The sequence below is a fragment of the Euwallacea similis genome, chromosome 6, assembly GCF_039881205.1.
Source record: "Euwallacea similis isolate ESF13 chromosome 6, ESF131.1, whole genome shotgun sequence".
NCBI classification, from domain to species: domain Eukaryota; kingdom Metazoa; phylum Arthropoda; class Insecta; order Coleoptera; family Curculionidae; genus Euwallacea; species Euwallacea similis.
This window is the reverse complement of record NC_089614.1, coordinates 1,249,088-1,261,620: the sequence shown is the minus strand read 5'-3', so window position 1 is coordinate 1,261,620 and position 12,533 is coordinate 1,249,088. Positions and strand designations below refer to the sequence as shown.

The 12,533-nt window shown below is 36.2% G+C and overlaps 2 protein-coding genes across 3 annotated transcripts in view; one reads left to right on the top strand and one right to left on the bottom strand.

Moving 5' to 3' along the window:
- The window catches only part of LOC136409417 (chondroadherin-like), a 121,771-nt gene that overhangs the window by 84,463 nt on the left and 24,775 nt on the right, over positions 1-12,533 (bottom strand). The window lies entirely within an intron of this gene.
- The window catches only part of LOC136409399 (ATP-dependent DNA helicase DDX11), a 156,975-nt gene continuing 150,773 nt past the window's right edge, over positions 6,332-12,533 (top strand). The window contains exon 1 of the mRNA XM_066390868.1: positions 6,332-6,337. The gene's annotated coding sequence lies outside the window, so the exon portion shown is untranslated. The remainder of the gene's footprint in view (positions 6,338-12,533) is intronic.

Sequence of the window (12,533 nt, the reverse complement as noted above, 5' to 3'; positions counted from 1 at the left end):
ATTCAGGGTAAATCAAAGCTCCACCTCCTCTTTCCTCTACATTTGCTAGTAAAAAACTGTTCTGAGAATAATCGACTTTTAATTAAACATCAGAGTGTAACATGAAAGGTATCGATACAACAATCTAATTAATTTTAAACCCTTTCGTATTAATGAACTGAGAAATTGCCATAGAATGGAGAAGGTCCGGTTAATATTACCTTCCACTCGAACAAGCCTTCGCTAGGCAGGTTGTTACGCCTTAATTTCACCCTTGTTTGTGGTTTTTGGCCCTCGATACCCTCTTCGATTGTCCGGTTTTCAGGCGAATAAAATTATTGGTCTGGAATCAATATCTCGATAATAGGAGGCTGATATTAAAAAAAAACCTCAATGATGGTCAACTGAAACTTCGCTCAAAAATGCTCGTTAATAACGTTTGAGGCCTCATAATCTCGAAGAATGAATACAGCGTTAGGACGATATAACAAAATCAACAAAGGCTTTCTGTCTAGACGAGCCTATTAAAATTTAATACCCAGAAGGTGCGAAGCTAAATGACAAAATAACAATAAAGCGAGGGCGAAGCACTTTAACAGCGTTAAAGCTTAAACAAGCCCCCAATTCAAAGCCGCCACCCACACCAAGAACCGGAGCTCGGAACGTGTGGTTTTGGCATATTTTCATTCATCCTCTGAAGATTTATATAAATTCTTGCAACGTATATCATGATGATACAGGCAAATTAGGCGCCTGCACTTGATTGATCTCTATTTGAGGAATCCTGACATGATATTCCGTATCACGATTTTAGCGACTAATTAATCATTGTTGCATAAGCGCAAAACAAATGTTTTCTTTCCATTTGAATCCCTTGCTGCAGGATGAGCAAAGAGACGTCGCTCCTGCTGAATTGTTGAATAGGTAACGGCAGTGAAACAATTAGGCTCCTGAGGCAGTTAGGTGCAGTACAATGGGGGTTTAATTGTTGCCGCAAGTGAGCGCAGCCTTAAATTCAGCCTGCATGGAAAGCCTGGATTATCACACTGTAATTTAAGACTTTAATTCTGGGGCCGCACGAATATTTGTATGTCAACAAAGGGATAACTTCTTACTCAAACTAAAATATTAAAGCACCTTTAACACAACTGCGTTGAAATCAACTGCTCGTAGAAAGATCGGCAACGAAAAATTTCTAGCCAATTTTGACGAAGAACAAAGGACGAAAAAGAATTAATAAAATTTAAAAAACTAGGAAGTTAAAAATTGCAGTGTTTCGGAAGACATTTCGATATCCGACCACAGACTCCGAAGATATAATAACGAGGCAGGACAAAACGGATATAGCCCTGACAGAGACCTCGAGAACCACAGGCTGAGGCAAGTTCAACGAACTTCTAAGTCAAGTCGCTCTCCACAGTGGAATTAAATAATGGAGTTGACAGGGAGTGGCAACGAGTGTTTAATGGCTCAGTGACAACACTCAGTCAAGGAATCATGCCCCATCAGAATTCGCACGTTGAAAAGCCTTAAAGGGTAAAATTCAAAAGGGGCTTCTACCGGGCAACTTAAGGGGATGTATCGAAAGACTATATCTTTTAATTTAAGTAATTGAATTTAAGAGGGAATTAAGGGGTAGCAAAAAGACTATAGTTAGAGGAAATTCCCTAAGGAGAGGACCTCTTCCAGAATCCGCCAGGGGTCAGGTTTTAGAACTCTCTCAGTGAATAACATAAAAATAACGTGTGTTTACTGACATTGCACATGTCCTGAGTGTGTTGATTGAATCATTTTGACGCTACTTCCAGGGGACTTTTGATTCTTCAAAAGCCATCCAAAATCCGCCAGAGCACCAGGAAACCAGGGTCAAGGACGAGTATCCGTAGGGCAGCCGCTTATCTCCACCATTGTGGTGTCTTTTGATGGACAGTCTTTTGGAAAATGTTCAGCTTGAACCTCTTGATGTACGCTGGTAGAGAATTCGACGTATGGTGCATCACCGGTGGGTCGTCGAATTATTCAGTACCCGCTGAGTATGCATCGAATTTAAACGATAGAGGTATTTGCTAGCATTATTTAGTATTTAAATTTGACGTATAAGATTTTTTTGCAGTATATTTACCTATCTATAATATAATGTGATAGTTGGATATGATATTCACTTACAGCTTGATTAGTAACGAAATATGAATTAAATAAAAATGAAAAGAAACAAATCGGTTTTCTTCCATCATTCATTATAAATTTTTTACAGTTGGATTTCACTTAGGGCAGAATGGTATAAACGAACAGTTTATGTATTACATAATTTTAATTTTTATTGAAAATAAAATAAAATTTTTGAAGGGATAAATCCTACCAAATATATTTAGTAATGTTTACTGTAGAATAAAAAGCGTGGTGCGGCAGAGCGCTTCTCATCCTTATTATTTCGGGGCCACGTATTTGACATAAGGTTTTCGCCACCTTTTTCTTCTGCGAAGATCCCTCTCTTCAATGTAAAAGGTATTCTCTTCCATAACAGCGATATTCTGCAGAGTGGGAGGGGGTCTACTTGGAGTGAGAAAGAGTAGATTGGAGAAACGAAAAAGGCCCCTAAGGACAGAGTCGCAGGGTTTCGTCCTCACCCCTCGCTCCTTCTATGGTGGTTTAGTATCAATACTACTGTTACATATTCTTTTAAAAACTCAAATTCTTTAAATTCACAAACAATTTTACTGCGCCGATATTTTCCGGGCGCTTTATTTTGATATTATTTTTAGAAGTTAATATAATTTAAGATATCTTTATCGAATTCCTATATACAATCCTGCCCGACCGCGCCTCGAGCAGCTAAGAATTCCGGCGGTCAGGCCGCACAGTATTTTCTGCAAATTTCATCCCTTAAAGCCTAAAGGAATAACAACCCCAACTTTAGCAATTTTGCTAAGCGTAATTGTTATACATATTTTGAAACGAATAGCTCCACGCAGGAATGCGGCCGAATATTCTCCCTCAATTTATTCTTTGATTACAAAGTTTTTGGTTATGAGGAGTCTGACATTATCATTTATAATAAGGGGTATCTACAGTGGCTCCAGGACAGGGGTATGCTGAGGCATATTAAAACTCGTACTGTAACATTGAGAGATGATTAGTATTACAAAATGTAATATCACCTTGTAGAGTAGAAAGTCAGTTAAATGTAAAATATATTATATTCTGAATCACAAAGAAAGGTAAACACTCAGCGTTTGTATTTTTATTTCAATAGTATTTTGCATGCTAATGTGTTTTGGGTCCAACAACAATTGATAACATTTTGAGACAAAGCTGTTGACCACCACATGAAACTATTCAATAATGTATCAAATACCCTCTTTGTTAAACGCTCATTCAGACACCTGAGCATTGTTTTAGTTAGTTTAGTTTAGAGTTAGCCTATAGCATTTTGCGGTATCTCATTCCAGGCTACCTCTACCTCATGCTTAAGTGCTGCCAATGTCTGAGGGGAATGCTCTAAATTCAACAACCTACGACCTACCATGTCCCACATGTGTTCGATAGAAGATAAGTCAGGTGATCTTGATGGCCATAATAAAATGATAACATGGTGTTGGTTCATGAAGTCTCGCGTCACTCTAGCTACATGTGGTCTGACATTGTCTTGTTGAAAAATACTGTTTTGAACGGTCACAACTATGGTAAGACACATGGTTCCACTATTTCCTGAATGTAACTAAGGGCTGTTATGTTACCTCTAATGAAAACTTCCATATTCAACGGAACCCCATACCATTACCCCCACAGTATGATAAACATGCCTCTCCACGTTGAACTATGGATCAAGCCTTTCGCCACATCCCCTTCTTATCCTTACACGACCATCATGCATCCACAAATAAAAACGGGATTAATCACTAAAAGCAACACTGTTTCATGCCTGATGCCATTTTTCTCTCTCTGCACCGCTGCAGGCGGTTACGTCGATACTCGGGGGTGAGAGGCAACACCCAATGGGGACAAAAAGAAAACAGCCCAAAACTCTGTATCTGACAATATACTGTACGTATCCCAGCCACCCTTCCGTGTTCTTCAAACCATTGATGAGCAATCCTCCGAGTGGTACTAAAATAGTTTCTAAGAGTCAAAAGCCTAAGGCGGCAGTCTTGACGCTCGGTTATTCCCCTACGACGTCCGGTGTCCCTAACTTTGTGTTGACGACCTTCTTCCGTCCATGTCTGATAACATCTCAAAATGGTACGTACAGATTTCTTGCTTCTTTTGGCAATTTTTATAACGGAAAGACCTACTTCTCGTAGCCCTATAATCTGCCCTCTCTCAAAATCACTAAGCTGGGGAATGTACCCAAACACGGAATAGTGCAAAAAAACTTAAGGGCGGATTGCAGTGCGGATAAGGTTGAAAATGTTGTCTATTGTTGTTAAACCCAAAACACATTAGCATGCAAAATTATATTGAAATAAAAATGCAAACACTAGGCGTTTACCTTTCTTTGTCATTCAGTATATTTTGGCATGCATCTTCGCATACAATTGGAAAAAGGAAAACGTTCTCCTGTAGATTTTATCATCATCTCAGACACACAGTATAAAGTTTCAACCTCCATGCTGCAATCTTATTCCAAAAAGGTATGGAAACGACGTTACATCCGCATACACAAAAATCGTGATATAATAAATAGATTTTCTCAAAATTGCAACCCTGCCCACAATTCATAAGAATCTTTCCATTTAATCCCATTCAATTTGGGCCGCTATCTTATGCAATTAAAACGTAATTCAAGGCTCAATAGTTGGGTAATAAAACTGCAACTCAAGCTTAAATTTAAGAACTAAAACGAAGTTGCTTTTAACTTTTAAGGTTTGCAATTTGTTACTTGCCAATTTGAAAACTTAAAATCCCGCTTCTTCAACCGCTAAATAGAGCTGCAATAAAGTAACAACTAGGAGGTAAATGAGGGTGTGAATGACCCAATGTTATAAAAGGACTTTTCTCAATATTTCTCTTGATTCACAATCAATTTTTTTCTGCCATTAAGCTCAATAATTGCCAATTGCCAAAGAGACCTCCCCGTTGTTATTTTATTGCAGCTTATTATTTAACTCTATAATTTCTCAGGGGCAATCAATTTCATTCCACAACGAAACCTCTAGAGATTGGTTCAATTCGCTGCATTAACTTCGCCAAGTCGGGTCTTACTTGGGATGGAACTTTTTTAACAACCAAAACCTTTCAATGCAACAAGGAAATTTAACTCACAACTCATGTCTGGCAATTTATGCAATTATCGCTAGGTAGCGAGACCCTAGTTAACGCGTTACATGTAAACAGATCTGATTACACCAGTCTTAATAGCTTTAATCGAATAAGCAGTATGGCTTACACAATGGTTAATTACCATATTTGTCATAAACGTAATCCATAAGGGACACAGGTATGAATCAAATAAACCCTTGAGGCCGCTTTGGGTGTTCGACAATAATTGATATTTTAGGGCTAAATTGCTGCTAGCATTGTTTACTTTGTTTGGCAACACAAAGATTGATTTGGGAGCATAATTATTATTTCGGTAATTTTCTATATGTATGCAAACACACCTAATTAGAAAAGGGGAATCATCGAAACCATATTATTGATAGATATTGATATTTTTATTAAATACTCCTTCACTTCACTTTTCTAGAGTAAAACTTCACTCGACCAAAGGCTTTTTCAAACAACTTAAAGTTTGATGAAAATGTAAGAGAAGTTTCTTTTCCTAGTAACTTCAGTTCCACTTTGTTGCAGGAGCATCCTCTGGCCAGAATTTCTTCTTGGGGATTTTAAAAATTTACGGCAAGTTTGACCACACAGATGGAGTTTAAATTAAATTATCAAACATTAATGTTTTAAATCTTATGGGATATGTCAATTGTCAAATGGGATGTGTCAATGTCAAAAACAAATGATGCTGTGAAGGATGTTTCAAAACCTTATGTACTTAAAACCTTATATATTTCAGGGTGCAATTCCTCTGATCGTTTTATGGAAAAAAGTGCTTAAGAACATCAATTCGCAAATACTTTTTTGTCTAGTTACAAGACATTAAAAGTTGCAATTTTAAAATTTTTCTTGTATCGAATCAACTAATAATTTTATTATTTATGTTGAATAAATAATAATAAAAACTACACAAAATCGTAGCAATTAATTATAAGAAATACGCTTTAAATATCATGTTCGTCCTGATACTACCGCGAACAGCTCGAAAATGGGGGCAAATATGAGAAAAATGCGAGGGTCAATTAATTTTTTACATTGAACAGGCAATTTAAATTTAAAAAAAAAACGGCTAATGGCCTGCAATAAAAGATCGGTTGAACTGAACTTTTAACGCCCAGCGAGGAGGTGTTTGCGGGCCCATGTTCTTATGAACTTTCCTTTATGATCGATGATTCGAAATAATCTGAGGAATTGCACATTCAATTATATACGAAATGTACTGGACCACCATGCAAGTGCATAGAGGGGGTAAGGGCAAAACTTGAATTGGGTAATCTTCGTTTTGTGAGCCGAAGAATACCACGGACTTTACATCAGGGACATTTTTAACTTAAAGACATAAAAAGCCAAAACTCAACCTTTGGGAAAAAACACTCTTTGGGGTTCTTTATAATTGAGTGCAAACCCCATGGGCGTGGTGCTTTTCATTTGAAAAATACGAATATTGAAACCCTTTATAGGATTTATACAAACTTGACCTCTAGGAGCTTCCCGAGAACCCTCATGATAGAGCTATAATGTTTCACATAGATACTCTCTGAGGTGCTTCACAATTGGGTCACAACCCCACGGGCGTGGCATTTTTCATTTTGAATATATACGTATTTTTACCTCTTTATCTAGCTATCTTTATCGTCTTATTTTCAGGTACCCTTAAGATGTCTCCCTCTTAAAATTTTCAGGAAATTATAATAGTTTTCTAATAAATCTCAAATAAAGCTAGTTTTGGGGTCAAAAGGTGTACAAAAGACAGTCTGAATACGTTTCACAGAACGTGTATAGGAAATGTGTTAGTAAAAAGTTAAGATAATTTGAGCTAATCTGATATCAAAACATTTCATTTCTAAATGTCCGATTTTTAAAAGTTGAAGTTGCCTGATTGAACCTTCAGTTTCAATTTCAAGAGAAGCTTGAATAAGAACCTGAAATCAGAATACCTCATTTCAAATTAGAAAACTTTCTTTTAACTTATTGAATTCTAACAATCCGCTGTAATCTGAATTTAAAATGCGTTCTTCAAAACTTAACTATTTTCTTTTAGAAATTTCAGATTACTTCAGGATTTTCGACTAATTTCTAATTTCTGAAAATAAGAAACACAATTTAAGTTTACAACCTTCAGATTTTTTCAGGTTGGTTCCGTTCATTCGAGAATGTAATATTAGGTGGTCCGAAAAGTTTTCCCGGTTTTTTGAAATGTGTTCAAAGTTCTTATTTAAAATTAAAACAAAATGGAACAAGAAAAAGAACATTTTTGTCACATTTTGAATTTCCTTCTTCGCGAAGGCATGGATGTGATAGAAGTTCACAAGAGAATATCTGCAGTGTACGAGGATGATTTTTTGGCAGAACGCACGATCATCCGTGACTTGAAATCCGAAAGCTTGAATTTGTAAAAAAGCTTGATGTGTTGGTTCCTCATAAATACATATAAGGACAATCGCCTAAGGCAAGAAATGACCCTTTGTGACTCACTCTCGAGGGGTACGAAATGAAACCTTTTTAAAGCGAATTGTTGCTAGCAATGGAATATGGGTTGTGTAAAGTAACATTCAGCACAAAAGATAGTGGAGTAGAGCTAATGAGCCTGTGCAGATTTTGGCATAAGTCGAATTGCAGCAAAAGAAAATTTTGTACGGTGGAATTCTGAAGGTCCTATCTATTATGACCTGCTTTCCAGAGACCGAACAATTAATTCAAAAACTAACAAATTTGAATGCTGCATTTCAACCAGAATTAAGGAATGGAAAAGATGTTCTCTTCGTCACACACATTTTTGATAATTCGCCAAAAATTACTGGACCTCGGATGGGACCATCCCTATACAGCCCAGACTTTGCTCCATTAGATTACCATTTGTTTCATTCTTTTCAGAACTCAATTAACTTTCAAAAATGAAGTTGACATCAGAACTTATGGATAAATTTTTTGAGAATAAAAATTCTATGAGAAAGGAATTAGGTGGACTCAAAGGTGAAAAATAGTCATCGAACAAAATGGAAATTATTCGGTCGATTAAAAGTTACTTTGAATAATTTTTTTTCTAATAGTAATCCGCAAAAACTTCCCCCATGGCCCAACACTTCAGCTCAAAATTTTCTAATTGATAAAGATGCAAGTGCAGATTTTAGGTATTCTAACAAGAGACAAAATTATTGATAGCACTGGATTGCTCGAATATTCGCCGTGATATTACTTGTATGTACGTAATACTAGCTTCAGCATTACTTGGTCTTCAGGCAATATTCCTAGTTATTATTGATTACTTGTTAAAGAATTTAAAGGAAGAAGCTGAGTTTTTTCCCCATCGAAGTGGAAGGCCATGTGGAGGAAGAAATGAAGAGAAGATGGATTTTTCACATGCGCATTGGTAGCGTCTATAATCGTCCCATCGAAAAGACCTCTGAAATTCTGAAACTATGTTAAAAGTAGAAAATCTGTGATAAAAGCAAGAAAACTTGAAGCTGTTGCATATTCAATGGGTGAATACTTAACTTAGCTTTCAATTTTATTTATCAAGATAATGTCGTTTACACACAAAGCATTTTTAGTAAATTCCCCTTTAAACGATAACAATGATTTACTAAAGAAATGTATTGCGCTCGTATACTACGAACCTGCCCTTTCCTTCGGAATAACCGATGATAAAGACTATTAAGGTAATACAGTTATTGGATATAAATCTGTTTTAGTAAAGCTCATAAATATATTGCTGCCACTGTATTAATAGCTTAGTTATATAGTAGGGACAGACCTTTATTATTACTTTACGGTCCGCCCAGAAAGAAAAAGAACTTAACATGGAAGTTAAGAGTAGACTTCAAAACTTCCAATACTTTCTTATTTGTAATAATAAACCGAACTACTTCCAATACTCTCTTTCGCAAAGTTGTTTCCGCTATTACTCGTTTAGTATTCATCGCGGTTGTCTTCTCTCTATAAGAATCAAATTTTCAATCGGTTTACAAACACTTCTGCACAACACTTCACCTCGACTGCTGTGTGTTAAGTGGAATACCTCTGTGAATTTTAAGGGTAAAAGTTCAGAATATAGAAAACAGAAATACATTTTTGCGAGGCCGAATGTCATCGCCTGCGATTGGCTCTGATAGAGCTCGTGTCCGGAATATTTAGTGATATCAGTGCCAGAGCTTTAAAAGGACATGCCGGAAATATTATGGCTTCGTAAATAGGGAGGATCTTGAATTATTCATGGGAAAAGTGTACGATGCGCTATATATTCAGATTTTCTGTCTAGGTAAGTGCTCTGCATCAAGTTGTACATTAAGCTCTGAAATATTTTTGTGTTCTTGTTCTTGGTGGTAAAATGCACAAAAGGAGCTAAAGAGAGGAATTTTTCCGGTAAATTGTTGTGGAAAAAAAGAGCTTCAGGGAAGTATCTTTGAACTGCAGGGGCTTCTTGAATGCATACAGGGAAAGTCAGAGAGCACAACAAAACTAAGCTACGAGTTGCCACCTATCAGATATGTAATTAGCAGAAAGGAGGTCATGAGAAACCTAAGGTAGCATTTAATAAAGCGTCTTCCCATAGGTTTTTTAAAAGAAACCCCCTTTTCATGTAGGAATAGCATGTACATAAGTATCACCAGTTCAAGTCGGAATATAGGAATTGTGCAAGTGGGAGAAAGAGCGCGTAAGATTTAATAAGCCTTCGACAAAGATCAACGAAGTGAGTTGAGAGGCAGCGGTTAAAGTGAATGGAATTAGTTCAGATCCAGCTACCAGATCTCTCACCGTTTCAGTTTTTTTATGGATTAAATGAGTTTCGAATTTTTACTTATTTATAAATTATTGTACATTTCCTCATTATAGCATAACTCCGGTACCTCATTGATGAATATGACGATCTGAGTTCATTGTTATTTATTTATGATGTTTTGGTGGGCCCTAGACTGAGCCGAGACTCGAAGTCGATTGATAAACGGAATGAAACGGTTCGTTATATCCAGAGTTATTGTGTTTTCGTTTTTTCCCATTTATTTACATTGCTGCTTTTTGCTCTGATATGTTTAAAAAATTCCATCACCGCCAAAATAGAGAAATCGATACTAATCTAACTATCCAAGTACTAATCTAAACACCGGCCCGACTGACTCCACCCACTTCATTGTCGGTCTTTTTCGGACGTGCATTAAACCTTGTACGGTCCTTCTCCCACTTGCACAATCCCTATATTTCACTTTAACTGATTTTACGTATACAATATCTGAGGCAATCGAGCTCTTGTACCAGCACCAGCAGTATTTTTCGAATTACTTTTACTTAGCTGATGAGTTTAGCTAAGGAGAAGTAGGGAAGATAATTCGAGGTTTTACGAGATCAAAAATTTTGCAATATAATCCAAGAAAGGTTATGTGGATTTTTCTTCTCTATGATCTGCTGCATATTTCTTTAAGATTTTTTTTCAGGAATGCAGTTAGTCTACTATATTGGGATTTAGGGCAAATTTCAATATTTCAGAAATTTTAAGTTGCATTTTAACATGTGGAATGAGGATAATAATTATTCTATGATTGAAGCACTTTTAGCCATTGCATGCATAGATCTTTTTCAGAATCCCTTCTGCTTCAAATTATCCTGTTTGAGTCGCACTCCAGAATTTTTTCTTAAAAATTCCTTATTTTTTACTCACACCGGCTTTGTATTATAAATATCAGCAATTTCTACCTTTGTAAGCATTCTCTTCAAACTATAAATGGGCATTTAATAGTCGAATGGGTATTAAATAAAAAGCAAAAAGACCGAAACTTTTAATGAAGCTTATCGAATGTCGAACACATTCATGCTGCAGATTGTAATCGACTACAGGATATTTTTATTTATACATGCAGCAACTCCACGCCCTAATCGATTTATAGTCCGCATTGGAATTTGATGTAATGATATAATCTAGCAAATTAGGTCCATCTGATGGAACGAAATCGTTTGGCGCATAACAATTAGGAAATTTGTTTATTTTGTTCTGTGAAGTTAAAAAAATGTCTCATAATTGTTGTATTGCAAAAGAAATTACCCTCGAAGTTTAGCAGCATATATTTGTAAATATCTCAAAAATTGTTAAAGATACGATTTTTTCGCACAATACTTTATTCTTCTTTTTCTTCAGAGTATCAAAATACGTAAAAATATTGACGTTATCAGCACTGATAAAAAGTTAAGTCTACAAGTCATAAACTGTGAGATTTGTTTCCAATTTAGAGAATTAAAAAATTCTTTGATACTCTGAAGAATGAAAACAAGCAACTTTCTTATAAGGTAAGTTTAGTTGAATAACTCTGTTCTTTTATCCGCTAGCACGTTACATTCATTTGTGCCAATGTTCCTGGGACACTCTATATAATGTAACCTGCATGTATGTTGAGGAACGAAATATATTTTACGTATAATATTGGGGTACAGGAAGTTTTATTATACTACCACTTAACTTCCAAGCTAACCCCTACATCTCCCAAATTTCAATGTAACGTAACACTGAAGATTTGGATTACAAAAGGGAGTTTCAATTACACAATGCTGCACCAAAATTCTACACTACATAAAAAGTTTTAGAAGCCTTTCGTACACTATGCATACTGACTGTTCCCTTGGGAGTTAAAATGCAGAGGCACGAAAGTGAAATGCTTGGAAAAAATGTTCTAGATGAAATTGGTTTTGCAGGCTGAAATATTCAATAAACGCGCGAATAAAACTATAAATCCGCCTAACAATAACGGCCCTCCGAGGTCCGAAATTTAATATGCAAAACCGAAACACATGAAAATTGCCTTGGAAATAAACGTAAAACCAAATAGGACCCCATTCAAATTTTATTAAAAAGACCCCGTGTGCAATGCGGCCGGCTTCTCTGAAAATTAGCTATATCAAGTCCGATGGACTAAACCCCACGGGAGACAGATTTCCAGGATTCTTTTCTATGGATGCATTATCCTATAGCAGTGGGATAGATTTCGGGGTTTCTTATGGGACACGTTTCTTCTTATTATTATAACTTCGCAGGAGAAGGTTTGGCGGTAAATATTTATGCCTTGACTTGAATTGGAAGATCATCAGAGAGTCACATTATAACATCCATATTTAGTACGATTTTCAAGTTACTCAATGCTGAGCAAGTGTAAAAACGCAAAAATACCTATTTCCAATAGAAAAGTGAATGCGAACAATCTTTCTAAAATTGCTGCTGTAAAACGGCTTCGATGAAATCAGTCAGTCGTCCCATGGGATTTGTCCTCTCACTTCGATATTCCTAATTTTCCAGAAAGCTGCAAATA